Genomic DNA, 21,651 nt, shown 5'->3' with positions numbered 1-21,651 from the left:
ACAGAGAGCTGAGCTAGTCGGTAAGTACTCATTCTAAAAAGACAGGGCGTGCAAACACGGTCACAAGAAAGAAGTCAGGACACCACAAACGCCGGCGTTTGTGGTGTCCTGACTTCATTCTTGTTTCCGTGTTTGCACGTCCCTGTCCTTTTTAGAATGAGTACGAAAGACTTTACCTAGCAATCTCAATAATGGTTACTGCGTCAACACGGTCCAGGTGCAACATACGTAGTATTCTATACTACCTTTAAAGCAAGTTGACCCAGGAGTGTTAAGAATTAAGCGCTAAATATACAACAATATTGTGCTATAAATTTCTGTTTGTTTCCTGCATTATTGAGCACAGTTCTGCAGTTCGTCAAATGAACATTACACTTAACAAACACACCGTGTATAATGATACGTATGCTTTGGTCCTGCGCCTTAAAACTGTTTAAATGTTTCTTGCAGCGTTTATTAACGGTGGTGTCGTTCACGATGTATTCACGCGTCGCAGATTCACCAAGCAAATCCAACATTGCTCAACAGCTAAAAGTGTGTCCATCTATGTGACCGTTGATAACCCAGATGAACACGATGACTACGCGTCCACTATCCGGCTCATTAACCGGTTCGCGACCGGTGCACAAGCTAGAAAATATGTGCTTGGCTAGTTATAGTGCCATACTTGTCTTTTCCTTTTCTCCAAGTAATCCACCTCAACTTTTGTTTTATTTACGGTATTTGAGAGGAGGTTGGCATCTATGTACGCGTAGGTGCTTCTCCTCTATCAAGTGGACATTTTCCTTGTAATGCAGAAAAAACTACAACTATTGCTCAACGTACACAGGAACTGACGTTCACATACTCAATCTTTTAGCACTGTAATACAAATGTTCATGATACTGGTGAGTTTACACCAGAGAAATCTTCATAAATTTCTTTCCTGTGCACAGTTAAAAAAGGGCATCTTGTTTATATCCATCCATACGTCCATCCGTCCAACCATGCGAACAGCAGACACATACATAGGGTTTTAGAACGTAAAACCCTAACATACATACATACATACATGCATACATACATACATACATACATACATACATACATACATACATACATACATACATACATACATACATACATACATACATACATACATACATACATACTGTAGCGAAGAGGAACACATACATGCATGCATACAGCATACATTAGTTTTCGCTCGATAATCAGGTCCGCCACCTCCAGAATGCCAACGCAGGAATAATCGCTTTAATTAACGGTGAAGTGCACGGCCCTTGTTCAGCTAGAACTTATGCAACGCGGTAGTAGGAGGTCAATGAACCGGCTCTCTGTTCTCGCAGAAAGCTCATAATGAGACCTCTCACTCTATGAAAAGAAAAAAAGAAATGGAATTAGATAGACCACTTTGTTCAATTTTCACTGTGCCAGAACGCATCTATATATTCATGGAAAACGGCCAATACTGAGAATATTATCGCATTGAAAAAGTGCTGACGACGTCGCTTGTAAGGGCACGCTGTTTGAAAAGCCTCTTGATTATTTATTCATGTGTTTTTCTAATTTATTTTCAGCTAAAAGCGTGCGTTAGGCATGGGCATAAATCCAATGTGAAAATAAGCACCTAACAAGACGGCTAAGTCCGCATAGTTCCAATGTCGCGCAATCAATCAACTATTTGAATCCCTTTCTGGCCTCCTCCACTAAATAACACACACGCCCATATTCCCTCAGGGACTAATGATGACTTGCAGACACGGCGTCTGTCTATAGAAACGCGAATTACGTTTTATTATTTGCATACAGAAAAAAGAAAAAGATGAAGATAGCTTCAAATGTAAGCTCGCTATTTCGTTACCAAAAACAGCATTGCGCATTTAATTACGTCTCCTCCTTCAAGCGAAGGTCGCTATAATTATACACGAAAAATATTAATGTGAAAACGTGAGTAGTGGTCTGAGCGACATCATAGATCGCAGCTCTCGCAGCTTTCCTTATTGCGGCCCTTAAGTATTGTTAGTTATTTTAATGGCATACCCGCAAACTACTAATACTCAGTGCGTCGGTTTATTGCCACTATAGTTAGTTCAGTTCTAGGAAGTTGAAATGGCTCAAGCCACAGTTTAAGAGAGCCTGACGTTTCGGGACCGATTCGGTCCTTTCCTCAGGGAGTCACCCCCGGAGGAAGGAACGGACCGAAACACCGGGCTCTCTTCAAACTGTGGCTTGAGCCATTTCAACTTCCTAAATCTTCTACCCAGCCAGACAGATTTCTGTCGAAATATATACATTTAGTTCGGTTCATAAAACATAGGATGGTATTCAAAGGAGCCAATGTTGCCAAAGGCATTCGCTTTCTTTTAAATACGAAGTATTTCTCTGTGTATCAAATGCACTTAGACCATTTCTATCTATCTATCTATCTATCTATCTATCTATCTATCTATCTATCTATCTATCTATCTATCTATCTATCTATCTATCTATCTATCTATCTATCTATCTATCTATCTATCTATCTATCTATCTATTTACAAGTTTGTGCTCTCATGGCCGCCTCCTTGACCTTGTACATGTGAAATTAGCATGGGAGGGCATCGGTGTATCTCGTACACGACTGAGGGGTCATCGCGCTGGCGGCGTTGTCTGTGAGCAAAAAATCCAAGTGGACACAGGCGATAAAAATGTTGGTTCCAACCGGAATCCAACCCAGGCATTCTGCGTGACAGTTAAATATTCCACCACAGAGCCACGGAAGCACTTGAAGCTGCCTCGGAAACACATATGTCGCATCAACGTATATTGTGGTTCTAATTTTGGCTCTCTGATTTTAGAAGAATGTAATAAGCAATAAATACAATATATATCCCCATGAGTCAGCAAGCTATAGTCAAGTCTTGCTCGACCCCGTAAGAATACGTCAATGTATTCTACTTATGATACGTGGATCATCATTCCTAGCATGCTGTTCGTTTAGGTAAAAGTGACGTCAATGCTGTAACGTGAATGCCGACATTACGGCGGACCATAAGCTACAATTTAGGTGCAAGATAGTCGGCGTGCCTGATAATAAGTACTTCACTTCGTGCCGCTTTCCAAGCAAAATAAATAAATAAATAAATAAATAAATAAATAAATAAATAAATAAATAAATTGTAGCGAAGCTGTGGAACTCTGAAGTGGGTCGCCCTCTTCGCCCTCATCGGAGAGAACGCAGCTCGCGCAGAGAGTCGGCCCCGCCTTGACTGTTGCTGTCGTTCACCTTCGCCGAGTGTCCGCCAATAAACATCTTTATAATTTTCGTGGAGGTGCTGTGTCCTTCAAAGAACTACGGTCCGCATTCAATGCCCTTGGAGCTTCGATCCCGTGCCGGGCCATCTACCATAACTCAAGATGCCGCCCAGCAAACACCTCCCCCTGCACCGACGGGATGTTCCGGTGTCCCCCGTATCCGCGACCCTCCTGTTCTCACCGGCGCGGATGGCACCGGCGTCGAGCACTGGCTCGTGATTTACGAGCGTGACAGCGTGCCCAATAAATGGGACGAGGCAGGCAAACTGAGCAACCTGGTTTTCTACCTCGCGGGTGTCGCAAGCCTATGGTAAAATAACCACGCATCCGATTTCGCTACGTGGTCCGCTTTCAAGAGCGCCATCGTCAACGTTTTTGGCCGCCCTGCCGTTCGTAAGCTGCAAGCTGAACAGCGTTCACGTGAACGAGCCCAGCAGTCCGGCGAGTCTTTCGCGAGTTACATTGAAGACGTCTTCGACTTGTGCAAGAAAGCCGACGCGACAATGTCTGAGTCTGACAAGATCTGGAACGTCATGAAAGGCATCGACGACGATGCCTTCACCATGCTGCTCGCCAAAAACCCGTGCACTGTGGCTGATGCCGATCTCGCTGGCATGTCGGCCATTTCGGACCACTCCGTCTTGCTCGCCGAAATCAAGTCATTCGTGCGCGAGGAGATTGCCCGCCAGTTCTCTCTACTGGCCTTCGCTCGCCCGCAGCCTGTTTAAGAGCCGTCGACCACACTGCTGCCTCCCCTACGCCGGGCTATTGAGCAGGAAATCGCGGAGGTCATGCCGGAATACCACCAGCCCCCTCGGGCGACTGCGCCGCTCAGTTACGCGCAAGTTGTAGCCAGGCCGCCCCCAGCGATCCCTGTGGTTCCCCCACTTACTTACGCCGGAACCGTCGCCAGGCCTCAGGCCTTCGAACAGCGTGTACCGGCTGCGTACGCCGACGTCGTCCATACGCCCCGAATGCAGCCCAGCATGCAGTCATATCAGCAGCCATGCCGTCCCTCGCGTCCTGCGACTTGGATGGGACCTAGCCCGGCAAGCCGATGACACACCTCCGACAACCGCCCCATCTGCTTTGCGTGCGGCTGCGCCGGTCACGTCGCCCGCTATTGCAATCGCATGCAGCCGCCTCGAGTCGGATCGACCGTCACCAGCCAGTCCAGCCACGCATATTACGAGCCGCCGCTACCTATGTCACTGACGTCACGCCCGTCTCCATCTACCCGCCGTTCGCCGTCCCCAAGACGCCGCTCACTGTCACCGATGCGGCCTCGTCCGGTCGCACGAGACCAGGAAAACTAGTCGTCGTAGTCCAAGAGGCAAGGGCTGCGACGCTATCGAACAGTCAAAGCCCTCAGCAAAGCCCATCGAACGTAGTAGACGTGTTTGTAGATGGTGTGCGCACATTGGCCCTTGTGGACACTGGAGCTGCCGTATCCGTTATGGACGCTAAATTTAGCCGACTACTACGAAAAGTGACGACGCTACTTTCCGGGCTCTCCCTCCGTACCGCCAGCGCCCAACATATTCACCCGACAGCGGTGTGCACAGCCCGTGTCATCATTCAGGACGCTCTGTACGCCGTCGAATTCATCATAATTTCTTCATGCTCTCACGACGTCATCCTGGGTTGGGATTTCCTCGCTCGCCACGACGCCGTAATTCGGTGCGCACCAGCCGAAATAGAGCTCTCACAATTCTCCAATTTGACGCCGGCGAACAGTCCATTGGCTGTGACCAAGGTACTCGTCGAAGACGACACCACAGTTCCTGCAAACTCGTCAATGGCTGTGTCCGTCTATTGCCCCGGTCTCTCCGACACCGTTGCACTCCTTTCTCCCTCTGACCGCGTTTTCACCAGGAAAGCTTTGCTGGTGCCATTTGCGACCGTGCAAGTTACTCAGGGCGACACCGATATTTTTGTTACGAACCCATCCCCGTACATTGTTAGGTTGGTGCGAGGCGAATGTCTCGGCAGAGCGTGCTGCGTGGGCAGCTACTCGGTGACTGCTTCTCGTGACATCGATTCCTACAATGTGTGGATGTGCAGAATTTTTATTTTGCTATAGCAGTTATGTGGACACTTGAGGCGTATGTTTGTTGTCGCCGTGATATTCCGTATAAAGTCGAAATCGATGCCATCGTCCGGTATGTCGTATGTTCCATGTGCGACAGAGAGTGTGCGAAGGTTGTCGAAGGGCGCGGCTCAAGCAGAGATGAAACGCGCCGACCGGCTCCGTCGGGCGAAGGATCATGAAGGCTTGTCGGCAAGAGGCTGCGTTTGTACAGGTACGGCGAACTTCGATCAGATGGGCGCGGTGGTGCGCGCGCTATCTCGACACAGGTTAGCAGACGGCTCATGCCTTGACCGCTCCATTCTGCAGCCGCTTACTTCACGTGGAATATGTTGCACAAAAACCACTTTGCTCGCTAGAGCGGTCATATTCCCTTACGTCAGCGTTTTCTAGAATTACGCTAGATCGGATCCTAATAGAGTTAAGCTGCTAGCCTTACTTCGTATAACATCACAATTTGTTGCTATGCCATTTAGTCATTCGTACTTAGAGGGAAAAGGTCACTTCGTTTTTTAGATGCGAAGCAGCTTTTGCGCTGGGCTTTCTCCGCAGTTCCATTGGCGACCGTCCCCTTTCTAAAACCTACCATAGCCATCTGTAACATATTGAGCGCGCGCTCGCGCCAAGGAGAAGTCTTCTACGTCTTGTTCTTCGACCGCCTTGATGATGATACGGGCAGAGATCGCGCTCGCGCCAAGGAGAAGTCTTCTTCCTCTTGTTCTTCGACCGCCTTGATGATGATACGTGCAGAGCACTTTAGAGGCCCGGGCTGCCGTATGCTGTACTAGCTTGGCGTAACGCAGACAAAACCATGTGCGCTGGTACGCGCTAGCGCGTTTGGGCCTGTGTAAGGGGCTGGGTAATACGCTGTGGCCTCTCCCCCTTACACTCTTTCAGCAATCATGTGATAGCGTCGGCGAACGAGATTCTGCTGACGCGCGATCAACCAACGCGTTGTATCCTAGTCAGAACGCGCTGGCACGCGCAAGGGCGTTCGGGCCTGTGTAAGGGGCCGGATAAGACGCTGTGGCCTCTGCCCCTTACACGCTCTCAGCAATCACGTGATGGCGTCGGGGAACGAGATTCTGCAGAAGCGCGATGAACCCGCGTGGCGTGCTCCAACAAGAGGTCGGGACGAGTAACAGCAACAGCAACTACACTGAATTCATGGTGTGCGCCACGTGCAAGGACGCGTTATCATCGGGCAAGGTGCTCGTGATGAACAGCACTTTAAGTCAACCCATGCGCTCCTTCGCATCCCCACATGGTTCCCTTTAGTGGAAGATGGTGAAATTTTTTTTCATGGGTGACAGCTTTGGGTGACCGCTTTGCACCGTCAAATCCTGTCTCAGTGTTACCGTTCGAAACAAGGCGCGCCTCCATGTGTGGAAGCTTTCTCCAATGTTAAGGCCATGTTTATAGGAACGAATTTTCCCTGTGATCATGTTATCATGTAGTCACGTAACAGGCGCCGCGAACGTTGGCGCATATACTAGAGCGCGCACCGGTACGAGCGAGTTGGCTAGAATGCAGAGCAACTCATTTATATAGCTGACGCATTGCGTAAGTCAGCTTACAAAAGCAGATCTCTTGCAACGTGTTTATGCTTTTTAGGGTATAACATGAAAAATGAATTAAATGGATTCGTCGCATCAATTCTCAAAAAAATTTATTTTTGTCTTAGAGCATTTTAACGTTTTACTCAATTGGGTGGCTGCAGTGTTGCTAGATGAGGTACGCAGCCTGAACTCGTAATTTTTAACAAATGCCATCCTATTTCAAAAGCTGGTTCCTTCTTAAACGAAGGAGCCCGTTTTGCAAAAAGGGGAAGAAACAATCAGCCTAATTATTCTTTTTCAAAGCTTTTCGCGACATTAAAAGTGGAAGCATCACCAGGAAACCTTGAATGATAGTGCCGCCATTATAGAAATGTTTGTCCCAAAATACACCCTAAAATAATGGCTCGCTCATTATCTGCGCATGCGGCTGCTGTATGGACAGGCGAAGGTAACTTAACGCTGCCTCAAGACAGGACATATTCGCGATGTGTGTTCTTTTACCGGAACACGAGCAATCTAATGGAATTGTGGTCCTCCACTTGAAAAAAAGAGCACAGAGAAATAAATCAATGTGTTATCAGTGCTGAAACAATGCCGGTATATTATACAAAACTCACGCCGGTCGGCTGATCACTTTTACAAAAATTTCTGAAGAAAATGAGCACTGTATAAACGAAAGACTGTATACATTTTATATTTCAGTCACGCACATCATTCATTTGTTGCTTGTTTTGGAGCGATCCATGTTCTGCACTTCCTGAGGCATAAATATCAATTGATCAGATGTTCTTGCGGAGTCATTCTGTCGGCCTTTCAATCCACAGTCTAAAACATATATTTTCCATGTTGACAATCAAATAAGGAAATACTTTAATTGAATGGTACAGTTACAGCAGATAAGAATATTTAGCCTAATTTCCTTCGGCGTTTGTAACTAGCGTTTAGTGAAATACTAGGTTCCGATACGTTTGTGGTTGAACTGTATATTGCTGACTTCTTGCAAACACGCAGTGATAGTGTTTATTGGCCATCAATAGCGAGAGAAGGCACTGCAGAGCTTAGTTGTTAATTATATTGAATTAATGCGTAAGAGACGTTCGCGAATTTATGGCAGCACCGGCTACTGCGTTTCTTTTAGCAAACGAAACAATAAAAATCCAAAAAAAGAGAAAAATTGTGCAATATATACCACTCAGTAGAAAATCAGATATGTAAACACAATATATCCTAGCAATACACGAGTCGCAAAGATTCCAGCACGAGTTCCAAGTACAAAAAACGCCAGGCCTGCGCTGAAACCGCAGCACAGTCACAGCGAAAGCTGGAAGAGCGGCGTTTCTATGGAGCCCGTTAAGCTCTCTCGGGGCTACAATACAAGTACACTAGAAAGGTACCCACTACGCCATAAATCAGAATTTTCGTGAAGTTGGGAAGCACCTACTAAGCCATTATTCGTCATTCTGCCGAGAAGCGAGGCACCAGCTACACGTCTGTAAGGCATTATGTGCACTTTGTTGACGCGACGACTGATTACGATGAAGAATTAAGGCTCAGCCCTTTGTAATGGGTTGGAATCTTTAAACGGCCCACCAGTTATGCGATTTGCACTGGGTGACGCCCGGTCGTTATTTCCCTCTCCCGTCATGCTGTATAACAAAGGTTGACGTGGGAGAGAGACGGGGGGGGGGGCGAAGAACTTTACTGAGACCCCAAGAAAATGGATCATCTGCTTATGGGCTTTCTTGGCAACCAATACAAGTGCACTTGCGAGGAACCCACTACGCTATAAATCAGTGTAATTTTACTGAGACCCCGAGGAAGTGGATCATGCGCTTATGGGCTTCCTTGGCAACCAATACAAGTGCACTTGCGAGGAACCCACTACGCTATAAATCATTGTAATTTTTGAGAAGTAGGGCAGCAGGCACTGTGCCATTTTTCTTCATTCTACGGAGAGCGTTGGTACCTGCTATACGGATGTAAGGCAGTATGCGCACTTTGTTGATGCTGTGCCTGATGACGATGAAGAATTATGGCAGAGTCCTTTGTAATGGGTTGGAAGCATTCAACAACCTACTCGTTGCGCAATTCGCATTGTGTGACGCCTGGTTACAGAATTCGCGTTGTGCGACGCTTGGTGCTTATTTTACTCTTCTATCACGCTATATTGCATATGCTAATGTGGTTCCTTCCTGGCATGAAGCCTTATAGGACCTTTTTGCAAAACAGTTTCAAGCACCGGCATGGCTCAGTGCCATCATCTTAATATCACTTTTACAATATGTGGTTGAATACTGGGCTCCCACGCAGAGGGCCCAGGTTCGAACCTCGTTCCATCCTGGAAATTTTTTCTTATTTCGTTTTTTTTCTTATTTCGAGCGATACTGGTTACGGACACCGGCGGCGGCAGCGGCGGCGGCGGCGGACGACTACGGCGCCAAAAACGGCCGGTGAAATGATCTCATAACAGCTTTCGCTGTAATATATGTTGTTGGCGAAAGGAAGTAATGAAGGTCTGCGCAGAAAAAAAAGCGATGAAGGGCGACTGCTATAATCATTACACGAAGTCCTCATCACCAGCCTGCCCCATGTACACTGTAGCACAAAGCCCTCTTCCAATAATATCTACCCCAACCTATCCTGCGTGTTCTGCTTCCAGTTTATGCCGGCCTATCCTTTAATTTCTTCGCCCCATCTAACTGTTTGCCTTCGTCGGCTACCCTGACGTCGCAAAAGAACTTCGTGTGCTAGCCCGTCGTCTAATGTTGGACTTGCGGAAGTCAGCGACATTTACAAGTGCACTAAGAGCAGCTACAGGGGCTATCATTTTAACATATGGTGTAGTAGCGCAAATTCCACGGGGACAAAGAGGACAAGAAGAAACACGACACTCGCTCTTCTTGTCCTGTTTGTCCCCGTCGAATTTGCGCTACTACACCATGTTAAAATGATACCTCACCAACTAGCCCAGCTCTCAATCCTACTGTAGAGGGGCTAGTTACACGGCTGCATGCCTTGGACCCTGATCTTGAACTACGCATTCTATCCAGTTTATCACAACGTGACTCTACCCTGCTGGCCCGTCTATGGCTTGAAGTGGCCTTCTCAAATGCCTATTCGTTTATTATAGGAATGGCTGAGAGCCCGTCATGGGAAGTCGGCGGGTGCAGCGAAACAGTCGCGCACCTTCTCTGTGAGTGCACCCGCTTCATCTGCGAAAGAGTGGTCCTCTCAGCCGCATTAGGCCAGCTGGACAACCGCCCTCTCACGGAGAACAAAATCTGAGGGCCTGGCCTACACGGTCTTCAGCACGAGCCACTTTGAGGGCGTTGTTGCGGTTTCTTCAAGCAGCCGGACTCAATGACAAACTGTGACTGTTGGCAGAAAATGTTGTTGTGTAGTACTTCGACTACGGCCATGACGTTTTTTAGATGCGAAGCAGCTTGTGCTCGGGGCTGTGTCCGTCCAGTGGCGACTGCCCGCTTTCTACCACCTAGTATAGCCATCTGTAACATATTGAGCGCGCGCTAGCGCCAAGGAGAAGTCTTCTTCCTCTTGTTCTTCGAGCGCCTTGATGATGATTCGTGCAGAGCACTTTAGGGTCCCGGGATGCCGTATGCTCACCTAGCTTGCTGTAACGCAGACAAAACCATGGGTGCTGCACGCGCTAGCTCGTTGGGGCCTGTGTAAGGGGCTGGGTAAAACGCTGTGGCCTCTCCCCCTTGCACTCTCTCAGCAATCACGTGATGGCGTCGGGGAACGAGATTCTGCAGACGCACGATGAGCCACCGCGTTGTATCCTAATCGGAACGCACTGGCACGCGCTAGCGAGTTCGGGCTTGTGTAAGGGGCTGGGTAAGACGCTGTGGTCTCTCGCCCTTGCACTCTCTCAGCAATCACGTGATGGCGTCGGGGAACGAGATTCTGCAGACGCGCGATGAACCCGCGTGGCGTGTTCCAACAAGAGTTCGGGACGAGTAACAGCAACAGCAACTACAGTGAATTCATGGTGTGCTCCACTTGCAAGGGCGCGTTAACATCGGGCAAGGTGCCCGTGAGGAACAGAACTTTAAATCACCCATGCGCTGCTTCGTATCCCTACATGGATCCCTCTAGTGGGGGTTGGTGTAATTTTGTTTTTGTCGCGTGCTGCCGTCACAAACTTTTCTTCTTTATTTTCATTATTTTACATCCTATTTCCGCTTCCAACGTACGGGGTAGCAAACCGCAGGTTTCCTATGGTTAACCTACCTGTCTTTCCTCTCTCTCTCTCGGCTACCATTTCGGATCTTATGGTATCCCTTACATAGCTTTAACTGACCATCGATTATCTGGTGTTCTAACATACCCCTTTTAAAATAATGACAGTGATTTCAGTACTAAACTGTGGCTTAATGTGTGGCTTTACATGCCATCTAGGTGGCCTCAGTGGTTTGTGTGTGCGCTGACCTTGACGTCTGTTGACTACCTTGATAGGCTGAAAGTAGGGGATACCTGTAGCGTTCATCCTTGTTTTTTCCAACTTAATTTGGATCCCTCTTTGAAGACCTTTGACTAATAGGTCATGTCATTTGGTCACATCATCGTGGAACGTGATGACCACGTCATCTTGATTTCACAAATATTGGAGATCTGTGACGTCGTGATGATATTGTCAGGTGCTCGCGAAGGTGAAGATGGCAGTTGGGCTATAAATGACGACAGTCTTTATTGGGCGAGCTTGTGCACAGGAAACGAAAGTCGAAGCACAAGCAATCCACGTTGTTCACTGATGGCGACCATCATAGTCGTCGGCCGTCGGTAATCTGATCATCGGCGGACCGTGTCGTCCTTTATACACCAGTGATGTTGGCGTAAGCTCTCGAATAAACTCGACTAATCCCATCCCGCGCGTTATCTTAACGGAATAATCTGAAAAAAAATAGCGAAGCTTACCGAACATTGTTGCCCGGTCTGCGCCGAGCGGTGCTAACAGTTTCTTTGGGGGTGAAACTCGAGCACATCAAAATGAAGAAGTAAGGATGCGTGGCAATGTCACATATGATGATGTTAGTATGGGAGGTAGTATGGCATGTTGTTTTTATTATTTCTTGTTCGTGGACGGGCGCCACAAGTCAAGCAAGTGTTCCATTCACATATCCACTGTAAAACCGAAATTCATCAGGAATTGCATGAGGCCTGTTTTGCTTCGCCCGTATTAGCCCCGTGTTCAAATTGACAGCTTGGCTGTACTATGAGCAGCAAACATTTCACCATAATAGACGTACGAACTTATTTGCCTTAAATGCTGCGACACTTGGGTAAAAGGTATAGAGTGAGTGCAAAGTGCACAAACAACATCTGCCTCGCGTTACGGGTATACATAATGGTAACCATATATCGAGAAGGACAACTGGCTGGATACTTTGGGAAATAGCAATGGCTATACTGATAGCTTAAGATAGTGGTGCGCCCTGTCACTTGTTTCCCATTGATGGTCTGAAGCGTTAAGTCATGTCTCGATTCCTTACCTTGGTCATTTTATACCACGACAGGTTACTTCTCTCCCGTAGTTCAGTACAGAGAACTCTGAATCGGTTACGTGTCTTAGAGCGCGGATCGTAGGCGCGTTCTTGATGACCGCTGGTACAATGACACATGTGGTAAACAAAAGAACATGCTTGAAAATCAACGTTAACAGCTAGTACCATGATCAATAGGCCATGAACTGATATGCGAAGTTTAATATCTTCCATCGTTATCAATAGCGTAATGCCTAAGCACACTCCATGGCAAACACCCGTTCAGGGGCGTCTTTCTGCTCCACAACATTATCGTAATCTGCCTTGCTTGCGTTTCCTTCCTGGAAAAGTGTGCTGTCGCTACTTTCCCGCGAAAATTGCTACGTCACACTAATAGCGGCACGCCGTTAGCGATCGCGAAGAGCCGGGCGCGGCGGTAACGCAAGAAAAGCACGCGAGATCGAATTCGATTGTTGTGTGAGATAAAGACACCCGTAATCCGCTTTTTTTTTGATAGTGTTGAAACTGAGAGGAGGACTGCAAGAACGAACAAAAATATATTTTTTAGTCGACTGCCCTGAAGAACGAAGATGCCAATGACTTCATCTAATATATATTTGAAAAAAACCAAACATCAATGTTAGTCGGTCCATGCAAATGTAGTTATATGCACAAACTAGGGATCTGTAAAAACGATCAATTAAACAACGTACGACTATATTATATGTTTACAATTGTTTGCATTATAACAGTCTAAAGTGTAGCAAGATACACCTATTTATGCAGTATTTTTCAGATGTTTCAAAAATACAAATTTCATAACAAGATAATGTCACGAAGACGAACACTACATTTCATTTCGTCTAGAGATATGAGGCGCATGTAAGAAGTACGTTGTCTATGGACAGGTAGTAGTTATACATTTAGGAGTCGTATGATCAGTGGCGGAGTCGTTCTCAGCTGAAGGGCCTATCTCCCCATTGTTCATTTAACGCTAAGATGCAGCTTGATTGGATTTACTATTGTATTCCCTTTTGCAATGGTTTGGTTTGGTTTGCAGGGTCTAATGCGCCAACGCGACTGAGTTTATGAGAGACGCCGCAGTGGTGGGCTGTGCAAAATTTCCACCACCTGGGCTTTTAACGTGCACTGACATTGCATGGGCCTCTCGCCTCTCTCGAAAAGCTACCACCGTGGCCGGCATCGAACCCGGATCTTTCGGGTCAGCTGCCGAGCACCGCAACCACATAGGAACGACATGGTCTCATTCCCTCTTCAACAGAGATGCGATGGCTCGAATTATTGACTGAAAGTCATCCCTTTTGCTCGACGCCATGTGAAAAAAATTACTAGCGTATATTTGGTCATCAAATGAAAGTTGCTTTTCTTGTTGTTTTGAACGACTTGATATTAAGCAAGCCCTATTACCATGAAAGACAACCGCCTGAGTGCGAAGACACAGACAGTGAGCAATCGAAGTGGCAGGCCCTGTTCCAGCACATGAGGTAAGCTGCGGTTGCCGTGAGTATCGAAGGCAATTGCTCCAATGCGCTTTAGCTTGAAACACAATCCGATGCCGGGCTTCAACGGAAGCAAGTATCTCCAGCGATCTCCGAGGATATTCTTGCAGCTACGAGGTCGCAGCTCTACGACCTCTCGTCTTAGTCGTCGTTAGCAGTAAAATCACGCGCTGCTGGCTGTGCTTCTAGCACAGGGCTGGCGTCCTCCAGGCTCTCCCTCTCTCTAGTCAACTCTTTCCTCTGCTATACCCCTGATAAACACCTAATTTCCAAGAAAGACAAACTCACACATCCTAAAGAAAAAAGTAAAAAAAGACAGTAAAAATACTCGAGACTAGATTCACACCAGCATATATGCATGCTGCCTTCATTCCCTCTCTCGTATTACTCGCTCTCCTTCCTCGTCCAGAAAGGGCATTGAACTTCTCGGTCAAGTCTCAGGGGGGCGCCTCTATAACGCTCCCGGAAGCGATACGCTAAGCATCGCCGTCCGGGTCGCGAAAGAAGTCGGTCGTTGTGATATTGTTGCGAATGTGTTGTGTTTGCTGTAGTCGCTTGTTTGGTTGCTGGCACGATGCCCAGCCTGTTTGTTGGCGTCTCGCGGCGGCAAAGCTGTGCAGTGAGGAGAAAGTGGACGCTTCTTCGTTGGTGTTTGACTGCGCTTACTCCATTACGTCGACGTTGCCGTCGACTAATGCTGCCAAGGGCGCTATAGATCTGCATGAACGCTTATGTCGCAACAGCTTCCTGAACACGCCTGTGAGCCTATGATGAATTGAAAAAAGACGCCGCACAAAAAAAAACTAGAAAGCCGTAGTTCCTGTCCCAGTTCATCACTGATTCCGATATAAGCGTATTCTATTTTTAAGAATTTGCTTGTAAGAACTGGTTGTATAATAATATTTGTGCATTTATTATATGGTTTTCATATGTTGCATCCGATACGCCCTTAAAAATCTCCTAAATAGTACTGCTGACTGCACGAGCTGGTGCATCATATGCTAGTATTCATGCTCAAACGGAGTTGGGCATAGAATACAAGAATATGAAGCCTTATAAACATTAGTCGTGAACGCCGGCAACCAGAACACAGAAATTATTAACGCGATATATTATTTTAAATAAAAGTTATTGCGATCCGACGTACATGTCGGAGACCTTGTGAATCAGCTAATTAAACGTCGTACAATTAACGGTAACGCATGCAACGCTTTTTCGTCGTACCAAGGGCGCGTAATTACCGGCAACGTTTGTCCACCTCCGTGGTACAGTTGTTGCAATGCTATGGAGGCGAAACGCTGGAGACCCGTGTGCTGTTCGATGTCAATGCATGTTAAAAAAACACCGGATGGTCGAAATATCCGGAGCCCTCCACTATGGTGTGCCTCATAATGTTAACGTGTTTCTGACATTTAGAACTCAAGGTATCATTGTTTATTATTATTATTGTTTATAACCCAACAACATATACGTACGACTTCTGGCGTATGGGGAGTACATCTAAGGGCAGAGTCCATTATATACAGGGTGGTCAAACATATTACCACGGAGAGTCCATTCGGGTAGTTCTCATGCTCTTACATATGACACGAGTGTGGCATATGTTCATTACAACACAATACGATTAAAAGCATTATTATAAATTACAAACAGCTCCATAAATTTGTGTCCATAAAAAAATCACGAAGGGCGCTCAGTGCGCGTCATTGATTCTTAGGGTGTAGCCGCGGTCCAACAACTAAGAACAAACTCAGCAAAATATTCTTAACACTGGTCAACAGATTACCGAACCACATACAAAAGGAAGGCTTGCGACTTTCGCGGAGAGTGAGTGTGTTTGCTAATTGAGCACGTCTAAATATTTTATTCTGCGAGCGACCTTGCGATCTCTATCACTTCGCAATCTGGGAAAGATGCTATTCATACCAAAAATTAAGGTAGCTTCGCATTAGTGGTGCCAAGCCTGAAGGAAGTGCGGAGCTGGGCAGCCTTCTTTGTTTCTCTTCGGTTTCTCCTTTCTTTCCTCCTCGCCTTCTTTCTTTTTCTCTTTTTCGGTTTTTCCTATCTTTTTTCTCGTCATTTCTATTTTTCTTCCCATTTTACCCGTTTCTTTCTCTGGATTTCTATTTATCGCTTGCTTTCTCTTTCTCTCTATTTTTCTAAGCGGTTTTCCTTCGTTACGCCAAGCGATGATAGCATGCGACAGCCCGCGGCCCTACAGTGCTCCGAACTTAATGCCATCATCAAGGCGCTCGAAGAACAAGAGGAAGAGGACTTCTTCTCCTTGGCGCGAGCGCGCTTAATATGCTAAAGACGGCAATGCTATGCATGGTTTTGCCTACGTTACGCCAAGTGATGACAGCATACGGCAGCGTACGACAGCGTACAACAGCCCGGGCCCTTAAAGTGTTCGGCACTGTGACCCCGAGTAGGGGTAAAACATTTGTGCTGTTATCCTGCGCAAGAAGTAGCTGATTCTATACCATGTCGCCGCGGCCCCTTTTTTAACCGAGAAAAAATACGAATACAAGGAAGAGAAACCCTTATGATGCATTCTTTGCCAGCACGCTGAATAATACTACACGGTCAAAATTATTCTGGAGCGTCGCCCGCATATATGAGGACTCGTGATTTAACTTAATTCCTACAATCAGTTAATTTTTTCTTTCCCTCAGGCAGTGTATCTATCGCAAATAAATCCACTTCTTCGATACTTCTACAAAACTGTGCCAACCTAACAGACTTCAGACATCGCACTGATGTATACACCACCGCGGGCTAATACATTCCTCACAATCTATTTTTATCTCACATTTTGTTTCGTTCACCATTCTTTGTCATCTTTTTTTCCGATGGACTACTATTTCTCGATATCATCTATAATTTTTCCCTATTTCGATCTGACCGTATCTCTGTCTTATCGCTTCTGTGGTCTCTGCACACCTTTAACCAACTATTCGTCTTAAGATCTAGTCGCCCTAATTTCAGCCTTGCAAAAAAAAAAAAAAAATCAAACCATCCCGTTTCGTCAGCGCGTATTTCATCTCCTGTTCCTAAGCGGTTTCGCTCCCTCCTACCCACATTCAGCTTCCCCATTCGTTTCTCAACTCTCCCTACCCTACTTATATTCCCTATCTCTCGTATTTTAAAGTAATTGCAACAGCTGCGATGTACTTGTATACATTGCCTTCTGGCCATCGCAGGGAACCCCACACTCGCAGCGGCTATCTCTCTCTCTCTCCTTCTCATCCTTCTTTCTCACCCTCTCTCGGCGCCTCATCCAATAAAACGGATCATTTAACTGGCCATTCGGCTTGCTTTCCTCCCAACTGGTAAGGTCCGGCCATCCGAAGGTCATTAGGGATCTCGGCGCCTTTCCACTTTCGCTTATTATTTCTTCTTCCACCCCTCTCCGACTGTGTCAAACCCTGCATTGCCTTCTATTTCCTTTCATTCCCTTTGATCTATTTGCGAAAGCACAATGTAGCGAGTGCCCGTTAGCGCAGGGCATCCCCGCCTTGCGTTTATTGATTCCCTTTCAGAATAAGTTACGTTCTTCTCAACCGCCTGTAAAATTATTTGCTTCTTTTGTAATACGTATCGGTATTTCCTCTTTTGCAGTAAATCGTTCTTCACTGCTCTTGAGTGCAGTTATGCAACGGTTTCGTCTGTACGCACACTTTCGATATACCCTATACTTTAGGCTAGCACGCTTTCTGTATAGTTACTTTTCCGTGCTTTTACGCTGCCTGTAGCGACAGCTGTGATGGGGAATATGAATACGAAAAATACAGACACCTTGCGTCACTGGCTTACGAGAGTTTGAGGTTGATCGATTATTAGGCAATAAAGAACCACTGCGTAAGTTTTGCAAATATTGGACATTTTATTCACACATTGTCAGTAAGTTTGGATATCGATGAACCGAAGCGTCTTACGGAGGCAGAGGCGTTGACGCCCGACATTATCAAGTTACATCACGAGTTGCAGGAGTGTTAATTGTGAATGCTACATGATTAAATGATGCGATCGTACACACGAAATACTCAATATTTCAATTACATGAAACGGAGCATAGGAACGAAGCCGTGCGTTACACTTGCAAGGGCAATCACAGGTTCTCCTGAAGTGAATTGCTGATGGCTTTCCTCAGCTCAGCCAGTAGGTGAAGCTGAGTCAAGATGGCTGAAAGAAATCACTGCCGAAGCACTCCGTACAGATAATTAACCAGAGAAGCTTAAACTTGCGGCTCCGCTTTTGATCACTCTACCGAACCGGATTGCGGAGGCCATGCAGAAATAAGCTCGTGGTTGATATATGTTTCGCCAGGTGCCGCAGCGATCTCATCTGCTCACAATAAACCCATCTGCTCTTTCAATGAACTCGTTAGGTTAGTTTCATTAGTTATTCTGACCGCTAATGGGCGTTTAGCTTAAATAAACTTATGCTCCGATATCCCGTGTATCCAATATAATAAGTGTTACTTTAAACCAGAATTATCGACTTTTCAGCAGTTTTATTTTTACAACATTTTTCTCTGAACATTCGGAAGACTGGAAGTGCTTGGAAGAAAAACAAAAGTGCCCTCGGAGCTCGCACCATTAAAACAAAGAAGACAGACCTAAGCAAACAAATACACATTCCAACTGACAGCAGGACACGTGCACACAGAAGTATTCGTGTTGCATTCACATCAGGACCAGATGCTCCAAACACGATCGCTGAACGAAATCTTATGCAGATTTCATATGCATTCCCTCGAAGAGACTACAGTCAGAACAATTCAAGCGTGGCCGACAGGGTGGAGCCGCTTTTGCATATAACGGAAGTGGCGCGGCCCGCACAAGCATGGTGAACATTGCCGCGTAAATATAAAAGGTACAAGAGCAGGGGCTGGCGAAGTCCATTCTTTCATCTGAGAGAGCAGCTTTTTTCATGAAAAACCTGAATCACGCTGTGTTTAGGATGTTATACAATTCCTTTATGCTTGTTTGCTGTGTTTCCAAGTAAAGTGTCTTGGCTATCATCTCATGGCTTAATTATTGTTATGTGTTATTTAAATTGTTTGTGTAGGGACTGCATCAGTTTCTGAGTGCATGTCTTTTCTTCTTTGTGCACTACTGTAATAGCTCAAAGGGGTTGAGAGCATATTAAACTGTTATGAAACATTTAGTGCTCAACTTGCTTCCGATCGCGAAATAACTATTCCGGCCAATCGTATTTCCTCCATAAATGCCTATAGAACTTCCATTTGCTGACATAAGTGGGCGTTGTTGCCATACATGTCCCGTCTTCCTACACCATAACTATGCTACGAGCGGTGAAACAACTCGCATTCCTTGCTGTATGTGCGTATCGTCAAAACTCCTCATGGAGCCTTCATGTTGTTGCCCTAGGATCCCTGAAAGCATACATACACATACAATGTACGCCTGCGCGTATATCTCTGTGTGTGTTGTACTTATGCTTATTTAAAGAAGGCCGCAAAAATTTATTCTTTCAGCCTATTAAATTGAAAAGGGAAGAAGCAGAGCAGCATGTTTTATCGACTCGCTTTTCTCGGTGCTCAATTTGCTGTCTCGCAGTTCAACAAGAGCTGACAATACGCGTCTACGCAGCATGCCCGGTATGTATAGATTGCTTTTATTCTGAAATGAAAGAAGTCATCAACTCTTCTAGAAGAGCCGGGCGAAGCGAGGGTGCTAGAAAATAAATGGAGGGGGAAAGTTGCATAGTGACCTAAAAACCACATCTTACTGTGTGGCCTTCATGGTGACATGTAATAGGGATGTCTAAGTATACTGTTGTAAATTTCCTTTCGTTCATCTCTTTTTGTGTCCTATATGCGTCGGCTGTTGGCCGGTTATTTGCTGGTATCCTTTGCTAAATGATTCAGCTTCATCTTACTAGGGCGGAGGAACTCGTGCATGGCAGGCTTTAGGCTAAGGTTGCCTCTACGCCTGCTGTTCAGTTAACTTCATATATACCAAAATTGGTATGGCGTGACAAAAGTTCATGACAAACATAATGACAAATCCTACCGTGCAAATCATGACACGCATGTCATGTGAAGCATGATTTACATGAAATCGTATCGGGGCGCTAGCGGCCGTTTAAATGAATGGATATATTCGAAAACTGGTATGACGAGACGTTTCTGTATGACGAACATAACTGACACTTGGTAACATGAAAATCATGACATGCATATCATGTACGACATGATTTACATGCCACGCTCATGGAGTACTCGCGGCCGTTTCGCTAGATTGATATACACCAGGACTGGTATTGCGCGACGCGGCTGTATGACGAACGTAAATGAGAGTGGTAACATGAAAATCATGGCATGCAAGTCGTGTACGACATGATTTACATGCCACGCTTGCGCTCGCGGCCGTTTCGCTAGATTGATATAAAACAAAATTGGTATTGCGCTTTGTGACTGTACGAAGAACATGAATAATAGTTCGTAACATGAAAACCATGACATGCCTGTCATGATTAACATGCTACGCTGATGGTGCATTCGCGGCCGTTTCGATAGCTTGATATACACCAAAATTGGTATTGCGCGACGCGAATGTACGACGAACGGAAATGAGAGGTTGTAATATGAAAATCATGATATGTATGACATATACGGCATGATTTACATGCCATACTCAGGGCGCACTCGTGGCCCTTTCGCTCGATTGATATACAGCACAATTGGTATTGCATGATGTGACTGTGTGAAGAACATGAATAACAACCACATGAAAACCATGACATGCATGTCATGTATGTCGTGATTTATATGCCACGCTCATGGTGCATTCACGGCCGTTTTGCTAGCTTGATATACACCAAAATTGGCATTACGCGACGCGACTGTACGACAAACGTAAATGAGAGGTGGTAACATGAAAACCATTACATGGACGTCATGCGTGTCATGATTTACACACCACGCTCATGGTGCATTCGCGGCCGTTTCGCTCGTTTGATGTACACTAGGTATACACCAAAAATTGCTATTGCGCGATGTTACTGTATGAAGAACATAAATGACAGGTTCTAACGTGCGAATCATGTTATATGCATGCCATGTACGGTATGATTTACATGACACTGCCATGGTGCGCTTCCGGCCGTTTTGTTAACTGGATATATACCAAAAAATGTCTGGCATGACACGAGTGCGTGAACATAAATGACCGGTCATACATTGTATATACCAGAATATACGCTTCATAAGCATGGTATATACCAGATTGTGCATGCATGCGTTCATGGCAAACATGCGGTATATGGTGAAGTACATGCCATGGCATTAATGATTTCATTTGGCTTAAAGACAAACAAGGTGATGTATGCCGCTGTTTGCTGGCTGCTTCGCATTACATCGATTCCCACAGTGCGTGGGATCTGCCGGATTTTATTTCGTCCGTGTTCTCCATGCCCTTTTACCTTTTAAAAATGAATTACCATCATGCCAAACGTGCCACATTGGTGCTTCTCTAAGAACTGGGCATATGACCTTAGTACTGAAGTTCTCCTTCGTAGAAACACGAAGAACTGAAATAAATATTGGGTGTCGTAAAGTTGTCAGATCCTGCCACTGGTAACTTTACTTGAAGCGAAAGCTTGAATTAAGAATGAATATCTCTCGCCGGTACTTGGTCGTTGCCTCTGCTGACTTTCTT

Source organism: Rhipicephalus sanguineus, chromosome 7 (assembly GCF_013339695.2).
Source record: "Rhipicephalus sanguineus isolate Rsan-2018 chromosome 7, BIME_Rsan_1.4, whole genome shotgun sequence".
NCBI lineage: Eukaryota > Metazoa > Arthropoda > Arachnida > Ixodida > Ixodidae > Rhipicephalus > Rhipicephalus sanguineus.
This window is presented reverse-complemented; position numbering follows the sequence as displayed.